Here is a 13,661-nt window from a genome sequence, read left to right on the forward strand (position 1 = left end):
GGGGAAGAATGAAGAGGGGGAAATCGGAGGGGGAGATGAACCATGAGAGACGATGGACTCTGAGAAACAAACTGAGCGTTCTAGAGGGGTGGGGGTGGGGGGGATGGGATGGGTTAGCCTGGTGATGGGTATTAAAGAGGGCAAGTTCTTCATGGTGCACTGGGTGTTATACACAAACATTGAATCATGGAACACTACATCAAAAACTAATGATGTAATGTATGGTGATTAACATAATAAAAAAATAAAATGGATGGATTTGGGAGTAAAGTTCTAGTTCTTGTCATTGGTTTGTCTGGTTTTTGGCTGTAGCTTTTGAAACAAAATCTCCTCCTGGTGGTGGCTAGGAATATTACAGCTGAAACTAGATGTAATCATGTGAAGGCAGTATAGATGGTTTTATAAACAGTGACACAAATTAGTAGACCAGTGTTAACAAGAATTCTGAAATCATATACAAGTGAGCAAATGTTACACATAATATACAAAGAAAAACCATTTGAGTTGTGTTTTGACACTAAGAAATTAGTGTTGTTTAAGGGGTGAGGTATAGATTAGGAGTCAGCAGGCATGTGTTTTAATTTTAATCCTAACTCTGCTATTCACTACCCTTAATCAAGCCACTCTAACTTTGAGGAAACTCAGTTTCCTTATCTGTAATATGAAAAGGTGAACTTTGATTTCTAGAGTTTCTCTTAGCTCAGACTCCATAAACATGCTAAATTCCTTGGTAAAAAACCTAAAACTGCTTTTTTTTTTTTGGTCCTTAATCCATGTAATTCTCCCTTCTATAGCCTAACACACTTCATGGCCTCTTAACATCAGTTGATGATTACATCCTTAGAAAATCAATAGATAGTTATTAAACAGTTGGTATTCAAGTTCTATGCTAGGCACTATACTAACCATAAATTTGTATGTGTAAAAACCATTGTATATTACAAAGCTTTAAGATTTTTACCTTTATTCTTCATTATAGCAAATCTGAAATTGGCATGTGATGACTTTAACAATAAAACTTAACACATCATCTGAATGAACGGTGGCTGAGGAATATAAAAATTAGCTGGTTATTGATTGTGGGGAAAGAACTTTTGAAAACCCAAGAGGGAATTTTTTTTTGCATAACAGCATGTTTAGCTCAAAGCTTTGGAAATATTAAGATGAATCCTCTTGACTTGATAGCAAAAAAGCTTCATTGGGAATGTTTTTTACACTTCCTACTTTAAACATACTGTACTAGTAAAAAATTCAGTTAGTTGTACACTGCATCTAAAAATACTTTTACATATTCAGTGGACTTTTTTTCCTAACAAATTAAATATTTGTTCCTTTTTTTTCTTTTTTTTTAATTAACATATAATGTATTATTTGTTTCAGGGGTACAGGTCTGTGATTCATCAGTCTTACACAATTCACAGAGCTCACCATAGCACATACCCTCCGCAGTGTGATTTGTTTCTTTTGAATTAAAGAAATACTTTTGGCTATAAGAAGAGTAGGCCATATTTGTAGAAACTATTAAATTTAATACTTCCTTGAATAACTTTTTCTTTTAGGTAGGTCACCAGGAAATTAAGAATAATAAAAGTGTTTTGTATGCTTGTATATTAGAAAAAAATCAAAGCTATAACTTTAATAAATTTAGGTATGGAAAACAATTAAATTTATTAGAATTTTGCTAATGTAAAATAACCATATTTAGGTGATTGCCTATTTTAATTGGGGTAGTAAAAGGATTGTCCTGTTTTTATTAAATAAAAAGACTCAGAAATTAGTCTATTTCCTTTTTCTTCTTTCTAACTTTTCATTATGGAAAATTTCAAACATACACAAGGTAAACAGTTACGGTATAATGAACCCCCATGTACCCATCACCAGCTTCAATTATTAGCAATATATCTGCCATTCTTGTTTTATCTATCCCTCAGACCGTTCCCTGCCCAATTCAGTTTTTTTTTAATAGACTCTTCTTAATGTAAAATATATATACATTGAAATGAACCAATCTTAACTTTGATATAAGTGCATTAATGTAACTCACACCACTCTCATGGTATAGAACATTAACATCTACTCAGAAAGTTTGTTTCCCTCCCCAATCAGTATACCTTCCCAGTTCTGATCTTTGTCACCAGCAATTAGTTCTAGAATTTCATACAGATGGAATCAATATATATTCTTGCGTCCAGCCAACCTTATGTCTGTAAGATTTATCCATGTTGTTGAATATATCATAATTTGCTTCTTTTTATTGCTGAGTAATATTCCATTGTGTGAATATACCACAGTTTCTTTATCCATTCTCTTGTTGGTGGACACTTGAATTGTTTTCAGCGTTGAGGTTTGTGAACAAAGATACTATGCACGTTTTTGTATAACTCTTTTTGTGGGTGTTTATTTTCATTTGGTCTATCTACTGAAGAGTAGAATTGCTGAGTAAGAGGGTAGTTATACGTTTAACTTTGTAAGAAAGTGCCAGACCCTTTGCCAGAGGTTTGCATCCTCACAAGCAGAGTATGGGAATTCCAGTTGTTCCCACATTTTTGCCAACATTTGGTTTTGTCTATCATTTTCATTATAGACATTTCTAAGAGTTTGTAGCACTATCTCATGGTTTTAATTGCATTTCTGGTTTTGCCACTTTTTGTGATATCTTCTGATTTTTTAAATTGGGTTGTTTATTATGTTATAGGAATTCTTTAGATATAATAAATACAAAATTTTTGTTACATATATCTTACAAATATTTTCTTTTAGTCTGTAGCTTGCCTTTATTTTTCTTAATGGTATACTTGTACTATCATTGATTGCTACTTTTATCTCTAATACTTCCTATCTCCTAGTTAATTGGATTTAATTTGCCTATGTTTTTTCGGCTTAAAGTGGAAGCTTGGATTATTGATTAAATCTTTTTTTTTTTTTTTAAGATTTTATTTGTTTGACAGAGAGAGACACAGCGAGAGAGGGAACACAAGCAGGGGGAGTGGGAGAGGGAGAAGCCGGCCTCCCGCCGAGCAGGGAGCCCGATATGGGGCTTGAACCCAGGACCCTGGGATCATGACCCGAGCCAAAGGCAGACGCTTAACGACTGAGCCACCCAGGCACCCCATGATTAAATCTTTTTACCTTTCCCATGTAGGCATTTAAAGCTATAAATTTCTTTCTGTTCACAAATTTTGATACGCTATATTTTCATTATCATTTATCTTCTAATTTCCTTTGTGATTTTTTTCTTTGAGCTTTGGGTTATTTTAGAAGTATACTGTATAATTTCCAAATATCTGGAGGCTTTCTTTTTATCTTATTGATTTCTATTTTAATTACATTGTGGTTTGGGAACTTACCACCTTTGGTGTACTTGATTGTCCTGTGTTTCCATTTTCTAATATATCCTACCTGTTGGGCTCATTTGTGAAAATAGACATTGCCATTCTATCCAGGTAGCATGAACTGCTAACAAAATATCAATTGCCTGGAATGCTAAGGGAATTCTGATTAATTGGGGTTTTTTGGTTGTTATAGTACAGAAATTATTTCACATTTCACCATTGGCTTCATATATATACATATACACATATATATATTCATATATATATACACATATATAATTTTTTTTAAGATTTTATTTATTTGACAGAGAGACACAGCAAGAGAGGAAACACAAGCAGGGGGGAGTGGGAGAGGGAGAAGAAGGCTTCCTGCTGAGCAGGGAGCCCGATGCGGGGCTCGATCCCAGGTGCCTGGGATCATGACCTGAGCCAAAGGCAGACGCTTAACCGACTGAGCTACCCCGGCAACCCCCCACTTTTTTTTTTTTTTAATATTTGACAGAGCACAAGCAGGGAGAGAAGCAGGCCCCCTGCTGAGCAGGGAGCCTGACATGGGGCTTGATCGCAGGACCCTGGGATCATGACCTGAGCCTAAGGCAGATGCTTAACCGACCGAGCCGCCCAGGTGCCCCTGGATTTATATTTTTATCAAATACTACTAGTCTGTTTTCCCTATCTTAATAACATAAAATGAACATTGTTGACTATCTCTTTAAGAATTTTCAGTCCTTGCGTGTCATCTTCAGCTGTACTTACATATTGTTGTAAGTACAAAACCAATCTACCAACATTAGGAAATAACCTGAAAATAATTTGGTTTTTGTAGTTTGATTCATCTTCATGTATTTTGCCCCACCCTCATTTCACACTTATTTCTTTCGATTGTTATTTATTTAACAAACATTTCTCAGGTACTAAGAAATTCAGTAGTTAGGGTCTTTTTTTTTTTTTTTAAAGATTTTATTTATTTATTTGAGAGAGAGAGAGAATGAGAGATAGAAAGCACGAGAGGGAAGAGGGTCAGAGGGAGAAGCAGACTCCCTGCTGAGCAGGAAGCCCGATGCGGGACTCGATCCCGGGACTCCAGGATCATGACCTGAGCCGAAGGCAGTCGCTTAACCAACTGAGCCACCCAGGCGCCCCTCAGTAGTTAGGGTCTTAAGTCTTGAGATTTTTCTTGCAAATGGTTCTGGTGATCATCAAAAGTCTTTTTGCCTTTTTAAGGCCATTACTTATGTTTTTCAACAGTTAGGATTATATCATATCAGTGATGTTTGTTTTTTGTTTTCTGGTTTTTGGATCCCTTGATGATAACTTCTGTGCACAAAAATCATTATTCAGGGACTATTTTTAAACAAAATACTAGATTTTTTTAAAGTTACGAATTCAAAAACTTAGTTCTTCCTGGAATTCTCAAGGCCAGTTTACAAATCCAATTATATAATGATTGTTTTTAAAGGTCTTCAAGTATAATTTTAAACATGCTAAACTTAATTTTAAACTTAACATATCCTGTTTTCTATATAGGACCCTCAATTATCTAAGGACAAACTTCCCTAAGTACTTTAATAACTTTAAAGTTTGGTTAAACTTACAGTGGGGCTTGTTTTCTTAAATAGTCTAGTATTAGAGGATTAGAATGTCTTTGCTCTTCCAGCTGAAGTCACAGACTAAATTGATCTCTTAAATATTTTAAATTGAAATTCAAGGGTAACCTGTTACTCTGTGACAAGTTAATCTAATTACTTCTAGGACAATAAAACACCAAATAGCTACAGATTTTTTCTAAATCTGAATTAAAATGTCAGTGTCATTAATTTACCTTATTAAACTCCAGGGGGCTAAAAAAGACTTAGCAAATGAGGAAATAATTATATCATCCCAACTAAAGAAAGTTGAGACTTGGGCTCATATCCCAATGTGTGTAGGTTTCATAATGACCAGATAAACAATCACAGGACTTGACCCTTCTCTTCATCAGTGATAGGACTCCAAATCCGTGCTCTCCAAATGAGTGATTCCTAGCTCCCTTAGATTCATGTTACACATTAAATAATTTTTCTGTTTGCCAGTCTGCTACCCCCCTAATAAAACTTAAAATTTCTTTCATGCTTGAGTTGGATTTTGCTTTGTTGTTGTTTTCAAGTCTTTTAAAATGCTTAAGCATCCTCCCCATTTGATTCTTCATCTCTCCTAAGGATTTATTTGACCTATGTCATCATAATCTCTTAATGACATGCTAAATAGTGTAGTAGTGATTCTGCTAAAATGACATGTGATTCAGAAGATGTTATATACAAACGAAATGATAACCACAAATCAAAAACCAGTAATAGATATGCAAAAAAAGAGATAAGTCCAAATATATCACTAAAGAAAGCCAACTTATGGTGAGAGAAGAGAGCAAGGGAAGAAAGAAACAGAAGATCTACAAAAATAAATGACAGAATGCCAGTAAATACATGTCTGTCGGTTCATACTCTGAATGTAAATGGACTAAATGCTCCAATCAAAAGAAATATTGTGACAGAATGGATAAAAAAAAAAAAAAGACCAATCTGTATGCTGCCTACAAGAGACTCACTTCAGACCTGAAGACATATGCAGATTGAAAGGGGATGCAGAAACATTTATCATTTAAATGGATGTGAAATGAAAGCTGGGGTAGCAATACTTTAATCAGACAAAATAGACTTTTTTTTTTTTTTAAAAAGATTTATTTGACAGCAAGAGAGGGAACACAAGCAGGGGAGTGGGAGAGGGAGAAGCAGGTTTCCCGTGGAGCAGGGAGCCCGATGCGGGGCTCGATCCCAGGACCGTGGGATCATGACCTGAGCCGAAGGCAGACGCTTAACGACTGAGCCACCCAGGCACCCCCCAAATAGACTTTAAAACTATAACAAGAGAAATAGACACTATTTAATCATTAAAGGAACAATTCGGGGCGCCTGGGTGGCTCAGTCCTGCTCCGCGGGAAACCTGCCTCTCCCTCTCCCACTCCCCTGCTTGTGTTCCCTCTCTCGCTCTTTCTCTGTCAAATAAATAAAATTTTAAAAAAGTTAAAAATAAAGGAAAAATTCAACAAGAAGACATAACAATTATAAATACTTATGCACCCAGCATAGGAGCACCCAAATACATAAAATGGTTAATAACAAATATAAAGGAACTAATCGATAGTAATACAATGATAGTAGGGAACTTTAACACCCCACTTACATCGATGGACAGATCATCAGAACTAATAATCAATTAGGAAACAGTGGCTTAGAATGATACATTGGACCAGATGTTTTAACAGACATGTTCAAAATATTCCATCATAAAATAGCAGAATACACATTCTTTTCAAGTGCACTGGAAGAGAATAGATAATATATTAGGCCACAAAATAAGTCTCAAATTCAAAAAGATCAGAGTTATACCATGCATCTTTTCCAACCACAGTGCAGTGAAACTAGGAATCAACGACAAGAAAAAATCTGAAAAGGGCACAAATATAACATGTTTCTAAACAACGAATGGGTCAACCAACAAATCAAAGAGGAAGTAAAAAAAAAAAGTACATGGAAACAAAATGAAAATGCGATGGTCCAAAATCTTTGGGAAGTAGCAAAAGCAGTTCTAAGAGGAAAGTTTATAGCAATACTAGCCTATTAAGAAACAAGAAAAATCTCAACCTAACCTTACACCCAAAGGAGCGAGAAAAAGAACAGACAAAACCCAAACCCAGCAGAAGAAAGGAAATTATAAAGATTAGAGCTGAAATAAATGATATGGAAACTATAAAAATATAGATGAACGATAAAAATATAGATGAACTTTTGTGCACAAAAGTTATCAAGGGATCCAAAAACCAGGGATGAACGAAATCAGGAGCTGGTTCTTTGACAAGATAACAAAATTGATAAATCTGTAGCCAGACTCACCAAAAAGGAGAGGGGGAGACTCAAACAAAATCAGGAACAAAAGAGGAGAAATAACAACTGACACCACAGAAATACAAAGTATTGTAAGAATATTATGAAAAATTATGTGTCAACAAACTGGGCAACCTAGAAGAAATGGATAAATTCCTAGAAACATATAACTTCCCAAAGATGAATCTGGAAGAAACAGAAAATTTGAACAGACTGATTACCAGCAATGAAATTGAATTAGTAATCAAATAACTCCCAACAAACAAAAGTCCAGGATGAGACAGCTTCACAGGTGAATTATACCAAACATTTAAAGAAGAGTTAAAACCTATTCTTCTCAAACTTTCCAAATTCATTCTAGGAGGCCAGTATCACACTGCTACCAAAACCAGATAAAGACACCACAAAAACAAACAAACAAACAAAAAAAAAAACACTACAGGCCAGTATCTCTGAAGAACATAAACATAAAAATCCTCAACAAAATATTAGCAAACCAAATGCAAAAATACATTTAAAAAAATCAGTCACCGTGATCAAATGGGATTTATTCCAGGGATGCAAGGGTGGTTTGATATTTGCAAATCAATCAGCATGATACATTACATCAATAAGAGAATGGATAAAAGCCATATGATCATTTCAACAGATGCAGAAAAAGCATATGACAAAGGACCACGTCGATTTGTGATAAAAACCCTCAACAAAGTAGGTTTAGAGGGAACATACCTTAACATAATACAGCCCTTATATGAAAAATCCACACCTAACATCATAATAGTGAAAAACAGAGAGCTTTTCCTCTGAGGTCAGGAGCAAGACAAGTTTTATTCAACATAGTACTGGAAGTCCTAGTCCCAGAAGTCAGACAAGAGAAAGGAATAAAAGGCATCCAAATTAGTAAGGAAGTAAAACTTTCACAGACTCCACCAAAAAATGACTAGAACTGGTGAATGAATTCAGTAGGTTCACAGGATACAAAATCAGTGTACAGAAATCCATTGCATTTCTATACACTAATAATGAAGCAGCAGAAAGAGAAATTAACAAAACCCATTTACAATTACACCAAAAATAATAAAATACCAAGGAATAAATTCAGCCAAAATGGTGAAAGACCTGTACTAAGCAAACTATAAAGCATTGAATAAATTGAAGATGACACAAACGGAAAGACATTCCATGCTCATGGATTGGAGGAACAGTTATAGTTAAAATGTCTATACTACCCAAAGCAATCTACAGATTCATTTCAATCCCTGTCAAAATACCAACATTTTTCATGGAACTACAACAAACAGTCCTAAAATTTGTATGGAACCACAGAAGACCCCAATAGCCAAAGCAGTTTTTTTTTTTTTTATATTTATTCATTTGTCAGAGAAAGAGTGTGCACAAGCAGGGGGAGCGGCAGGCAGAGGGAGAAGCAGGCTCCCTGTCGGTCCCAGGACCCCGACTGAGCCACCCAGGCTTCCTGCCAAAGCAGTTGTTTTTTTTTTTTTTTTTTTAAGATTTTATTCATTTATTGACACAGAGAGATAGAGCAGGAACACAAGCAGCGGGAGTGGGAGAGGGAGAAGCAGGCTTCCTGTGGAGTAGGGAGTCCGACATGGGGCTCAATCCCAGGACCTGGGATCATGACCTGAACCGAAGGCAGACACTCAATGACTAAGCCACCCAGGTGCCCCCAAAAGCAGTTTTTTAGAAAAGAACAAAACTGAAGGTGGCACAATTCCAGACTTGAAGTTGTATTACAAAGCTGTAGTAATCAAAAAGTATGGTACTGGCACAAAAATAGATACACCAATCAATGGAACAGAATGGAGAGCCCAGAAATAAAACCACAATTATATATATGGTCAATTAATTGTCAACAAAGGACGCAAGAATATGCATTGGGAAAAAGTCTCTTCAACAAATGATGTTGGCAAAACTGGACCAGTTTCTTTCATCATACGTAAAAATAACCTCAAAATGGATTAAGGACCTCAATGTGAGACTTGAAACTATAAAAATCCTAGAAGAGAGCACAAGCAGTAATTTCTCTGACACTGGCTGTAAGGACATCTTTCTAGATATGTCTCCTGAGGTGAGAGAAAACAAAAGCAAAAGTAAACTATTGGAATTACAGCAAAATTAAAAACTTTTGCACAGCAAAGGAAACAACAAAAAGACAGCCTACTGAATGGGAGAAAATATTTGCAAATGACAGATCTGATAAAGGCTTAGCATCCAAAATATATCAAGAACCTATACAACACCAAAAAAAAAACCACAATCCAATTTAAAAATGGACAGAAGACATGAACAGATATTTCTCTGAAGAAGACATACAGATGGCCAAGAGACACATGAAAAGATGCTCAACATCACTCATCAGGGAAATGCAATTCAAAACCACAATGAGATACCACCTCACACCTGTCAGAAGGGCTAAAATCCAAAACTCAGGAAACAAGTTGGCGAGGATGTGGGGAAAAGGGAACCCTCCCTCATGCACTGTTGGCAGGAATGCAAGCTGGTGCAGCCACTGTGGAAGACAGTATGGAGGTTCCTCAAAAAGTTAAAAATAGAACTACCCTTTGATCCAGTAATCTCACTACTGGGCATTTACCCAAAAAATACAGAAACCCTAATTCAAAGGGATATGTGCACCCCTGTGTTTATTGCAGCATTATTGTTGCAATAGCCACATCATGGAAGCAGCCTAAGTGCCCATCAATAGATGCATGGATAAAGAAGTGGTATGTATATACAATGGAATATTATTCAGCCATAAAAAAAAGAATGAAATCTTGCCTTTTCCAACAGTATGAAGGATCTAGAGTATATAATGCTAAGCCAGTCAGACAAAGGCAAATACTATATGATTTCACTCATATGTGGAATTTAAGAAACAAAACGAACAAAGAAAAAAGACAAACCCAAAAACAGATTCTTAACTACAGAGAACATACTGAAGGTTACCAGTGAGGGGGTGGGGGATGAAATAGGTGAAGGGGGTTAAGAGTACACTTATCTAGAGGAACGCTGAGCAAAAATGGAATTGTTGAATCACTATATTGTACACCTGAAATGAATATACTATTGTCTATTAACTACACTGGAATTAAATATAGGGGAAGATACATTAAAAAATAAGTAATGTAAAGAGAAATGGCATTAGAACATACAAGAATGACTAGCACACTACAGCTGAAGAGAAACTTATTTGTATCCTAAGATAATCAAGGATGCCTTTGTGGGGCCCTGATTTTCAGATGTCTAGTGCTTATAGGTAGACAAATATGCATTGTTTGTGTCTACTGTAGATATTGAAATGGATCCTTTTACTGCTAAAGAAATTTCTTCAGATGATTTTTTTGTTAGAACTTTTAAGTCTTTGGAAAAGTGAGAATGTGGTAAGAAAAAGAAGTGTAGGTGAGGGTCCATAAATACAAGATTATCTAGTATTTTTCAATACTACAGAAAAATTCCTAGGCTCTACTGTCTTGCATAGAATTGCAGTGGACCTCACCAAATTTAGGTTTAGGAGTTTTGTCATTAAGCACATAAACAATAGATACTTTCCATCTGTGTTACTGTTGTAATAAAACAACTTCCTTATGTAATATTTGTAATCAAAAAGTAACTTGTCTGAATAAGAAAATATAACCATCTAGGAGTTTTGTTAGGAAGATTTAATAAAGTATTTAGGTAGCATTCTCCACAGTCGTTCCTTTAAGTCTTGTGTGACAACTGAGAAATATCTTTGCACACAGTGGGTAGCCAGTAGGTTTTCTGCAGGGGGTTTCTACCGAGAGTTGACAGAGGGCATCTTGGCAAATGTTCAGAAACCTACATTAACTTAGTTGGGCCCTGCATGGAACCTCATGTTCAGCAGAATTCTTCTGACCTGCCTCTGCATGCCAAGCTAATCAGCAAACACCTAATGAGCCCACTCCAAAGAAACAGACTCTCTCCCAACCTACTTCATTTTCATATGTTCTCTGGGGGTGGGGAGACAAGACTTCATGAGGACTGATGATGCTGCAAAGACCACAATAATGATAATTAACTTGCTGAATTTAGAAGATTATGCTGTTAATTAGTTGCAAAATAAAGATAAGTAATAGAGCAGCAGATGGTAGGATAACACCCAGGAGAAGGAGGGTTATTACTCTGATGAGCTTTTGTGGCACATATGAAATATGGATCTGACTTTTTCATAAATTGTTTCTAGAGAACATTGTTTTTTTCTTTGAACTATGATGGAGTAGTTTGTTCCTACTAAGTTCTGACAGATGTGATAAAATTTGTTTTCAGGAGTGTGAAATATAACCTAGAATTTGAATAGCAAATTATTTTTAGCAGATTACTTCTTAAAATGAATAAGTAGTATCAGTCAGCACAACAGACTGTTGACTGACACAGTTTATTTCTAAGAAAAAGGTTTTCAATGTAGTAGTTGAATTTTACATTGCTAGAAGTTAATTCCAAACATTAAAACAGTAGTCTGCTTAGAAATACAGTATTTAAAGATATTTTAGTTTTCTTTCAAACAATGCCTCTAGTTTAAAATTAAAATTATGCTTAAGCTTTATTGTACATATTGGAGAATACAGACATTTTGGATCTTATTAATTTCTCTGAGTACTCAATCTTTTCATTGAATTTCTGTATTGAGAGAAATATCTGATACTCTTCTTAACTGATTGCTGATATACTTAGAATACTTCATATAGGCAAAAGCTCTAGTTTGGCAAAACTTTGAAGATAATGTTCAGTGAATTAGGAGTTAACAGACAGAATATCTGGTCCTTGCTCTGCTTCTAACTTTTTGATTCTGGGAAGTAACTTCATTCACTCTTTGGACCTTAGTTTGCCTTTGTGTAACAAGCTGATGATTGGACTAATTGATCATCAGTATATCTTCTAGTTCTAAAATTCTATTGTAGAAAAAATATTCATGGTATTTATATATGTTTTCATTAATATTTTTGAACCACACTGTTAGTCGTTCTTTTAAGATGTCTCTAACAAATATATATGGGTGGATTGTAGATATCCTTATATTATAAAATTTTCATGAATCCTATTTAGTGACATCTTTTTTCACCTAACCCATTCTAAATTTTTTTGCATACACATATTTTTTTACTGCTCTTTAAAATACATATATATGCCATTCAGAGCAGTGTTAATTAACCCTTGAAAATCTTTTTCTTAAGTTTTGTACCCACTGGCACACTTTCTAAGTCAGACCCATTGTAATCAGTGTAACAGCATGGAGCAAACATTAGGGCTTCCTCACTGGGTGAGTACTGTATACACTAGGGCAGTCAAGGGAGGATAATGAATGAATACTGGTGCTGCTTTTAAGTGCTCTATAAGGTAGTAACTTGCCCTACTAAAGATTATTCAAGAGAGTGATGTTTATGTACTGCAGACTCCCCTATGTGCAATTACTGTATTTCATTAATTCTAAGAGTTAAGCTCTTCACTATAAAATTTTAAATGCTCTTCAGTTCCATGATGTTTTCTAACCTAAGGACTTTCAGTTTTATCAACACATAATTTACCAAGCTTCACATCTCAACTACTACTTATATTTATGCACATTTTATATCCAGAAATGAAAGCCCTGTAACCTAACACTGTAGACCGGGTACTGTTTACGGTATTGTGATGTGTAACACTGTTTTTAAAAGATGTAATTATGCAGACTGACCACCTCCCCTGATTTTCCTCCTCCTCTGTTCTGTTTATATTGCCCTACACTTTCAAACTCTTACCTTTCTATTTTGAGTTCTTTGACCCCTTGGCCTAAGTCGTCGTCTGGTTGCAGCCAACTACTCCTTTAATCCGTTATCTAACTTGAGTTTAATCCGTCCACGCCCATATTAATTCCATCAGTTATGAGTGTTTCAATTTCCTGCGTCTTAGACACTTATGTAACCTTAGGCAAATGATCTCTGGTTTCCCAATCAGTAAAGTAGGGACACTGTCCTATTAGAAACTCATCGAAAAAATACTGATAACATGGGTGAATTTCAAGTGCGTTATGCTAAAAGAAAGAAGCCAGATTCAAAAGACTGTTAACATTGTGTAATTCCATTTATATGACATTCTAGAAAAGGCAAAACTTTGGGGACCAGAAAACAGATTAGTAGTTTCTAGGGGCTGGGGGTGGGAAGAGAGTATGGCAGGAAAGAAGTGTGAGGGAATTTGGGGGAATAATAGCACTGTTCTGTATCCTGATTGTAGGGGGTGGTTACACAACTGTATGCACTTGTTAAAGCTCCTAGAGCTATGTACAAAAAAGACTTCATCTTACTATATGTAATTTATACCTCAGTAAACTTTTTTTTAAGATTTTATTTATTTGCGAGAACATGATGGGGGGAGGGGGCAGGGCAGAGGGAGAAGC

General features: G+C 35.6%; 1 protein-coding gene across 12 annotated transcripts in view; it reads left to right on the forward strand.

Annotated features, from left to right (window-relative positions):
• ATF2 (activating transcription factor 2) overlaps window positions 1–13,661 on the forward strand; it is an 89,588-nt gene that overhangs the window by 53,350 nt on the left and 22,577 nt on the right. The gene's annotated exons all lie outside the window — the stretch shown is intronic.

Source organism: Callorhinus ursinus, unplaced genomic scaffold (genome assembly GCF_003265705.2).
Source record: "Callorhinus ursinus isolate GAN/ISIS: 27379988/994484 unplaced genomic scaffold, GSC_fseal_2.0 scaffold2, whole genome shotgun sequence".
Classification (NCBI taxonomy): domain Eukaryota; kingdom Metazoa; phylum Chordata; class Mammalia; order Carnivora; family Otariidae; genus Callorhinus; species Callorhinus ursinus.